At 38.2% G+C, this 2,076-nt stretch overlaps 1 non-coding gene across 1 annotated transcript; it reads left to right on the top strand.

Annotated features, from left to right (window-relative positions):
- The first annotated feature begins 549 nt into the window (after positions 1-549).
- trnav-uac lies at positions 550-622 on the top strand. The gene has a single exon. It is a non-coding gene; the product is annotated as a tRNA-Val (tRNA).
- The last annotated feature ends 1,454 nt before the right edge of the window (positions 623-2,076 follow it).

Raw genomic sequence — 2,076 nt, 5'->3', positions numbered from 1 at the left:
TACTGCTATTAATTTATCTCATGAGCTTATAAAATGAGAAAAATTTCAGGTATTTGTTTTCATTGGAGAAAACATGGGTTCCACGTGGGATTTTTCAGCTGTAAACGAATCACTATCCTCTCTACAGTATGTATTCACATCTGCTGTGCCTGTTTCAGGAAGTAGGACAGCTGTTAATAAGTAACCAAGTTATAATCTTCAGCATGGTTACAGACGCTAGCAACACACACACACACTCACACACATTACCCGCCTGCATACAGACTATGGCTTCATATCTTCAAATCTGGGATGTGTTTGCTCTCTCCTGCTTTTATCTTTTTATTTCTGCCCTTGTTCATACACAACACACAATCCACAGAAAGTGCCTGTGTGGTCATTTGTATTTATCTTCATGTCATACAGGTAAACGCTGAACCGAATAAAACAATCTTAAAACCATGCTTTTGAATTTTGTTTTATTTCTTGTTTTCTTCAAGAAACTGTATTACAGGTTTTAAAATCAAAAACCTTTTCAATCCAATTCCCAGTATACCATCATTCTGCACAGGTTCCATAGTGTAGCGGTTATCATGTCTGCTTTACACGCAGAAGGTCCTGGGTTCAAACCCCAGTGGAACCATCACTTTAGGGCAGATCTGGAACAAATATGTAATAGGTCTGAACAAAACTGAACTCTGTGCTCTTACATCAGTGAGAGTTAATCATGAAATGTGGAGGGCAGCCAGGTTGCAACTTTATAATAAGAGATGATTTGCGAATTAGTGTATCTTCAACCAGAGAGTAGGAACTAATACAAGAAATCACCTGATGTCAGAAAGCTGCTGACTCTTGGCCCTGCATGGCATGTGATGTCCTGTCACTGCTCTAAAGGCTAATTTCTTTGAAGTTCTTGTGAGGTTGTGTAGAAGCCTGCTGTTTAATTGCCATGGCAAAATTTGAAGTTTGATATCAACTATTTATGTTGATGTTTGGATTGCAGCCCTGTCTGTGGTGAGGGAAGTACTCAGACCTTTTACCTAAACCTCCACTTTTGGGCAGCCAAAACAAGTTGTGAACACAACACTGACATATCATCACCTTTAAGTTGTCTTGTTTTCTTAGCAAACAGTTACTCATTTCCACATCCAGCAGTTAAGGAGCAACATTATCATTCATTTGAAATCGTGTTTCTGTCCACCTGGTGAATGTAAGTCCAATATTCACTCTCTTTTAGATCTGTTTTTGCTCTCTACCAACTCCTGGGGGAAATATCTAGCTCTTTTGCTGCTAAATGCTCCACTATGTTCACCAGCTAGTCTACAGCTAACTGTGTCTGTTTGCTGTTTCTTGCTGAGCAGGTAGAATACATTGGGTTTTTAGCTTTTTCTCTGAAAACAGCTGCTGCTGCTGAAAACCACACTGTGAGAGCGCTGAGAGTGAACCAAAACAGTAAAGTTGCAGCCAGACAGCTAAACAATGAGCTGAAACTTGCTATAAAGCTCTGTAAGGCTGAAGGGAGCTGCAGAGTTGCTAATAATTCTCTGTAGGTTCATCACTACAAGCGATACCTCTGATATTACACATTGTCATTTGATACATTAAACTATGCAACTGTGGAAAAAATACAAGTAAAAGTCCTGCATTCAAAATGTTACATTAGTATAAATATTATGAGGAAAATGTTGCTCAAATATCAAAAATAAACTCATTATGCGGCAGGATGGCTCCTGTCAGTATTAATGGCAGTATATATATGGATTATTATTATTACTGATGCATTAATATGTGAGCAGCTCCAAAGATCCCAGGTAAACTGTGGTAATATGCACCACTAAAGCACAATCTGGATTATGACATCTGTATGCAGATGACACCATTGTGTACACACATGCAAAAACATCTGAGTTAGCTGCTGCACACATTGGCTTGATCAATCATGTCTGAGTATAAATATAAACAAGACAAAGGGTATGTTTTTCTCTAAGACTATGGTACAACCTCCTAATGCTGATATTTTCATCAAAGGTGAAAAAACTGACATAGTTATTGATTTTAAGTATCTTGGTGTGACACTGGATCCAAATTTGAACTTTA

The sequence above is a fragment of the Thunnus maccoyii genome, chromosome 18 (genome assembly GCF_910596095.1).
Source record: "Thunnus maccoyii chromosome 18, fThuMac1.1, whole genome shotgun sequence".
Classification (NCBI taxonomy): Eukaryota; Metazoa; Chordata; class Actinopteri; order Scombriformes; family Scombridae; genus Thunnus; species Thunnus maccoyii.
This window is presented reverse-complemented; position numbering and strand designations above follow the sequence as displayed.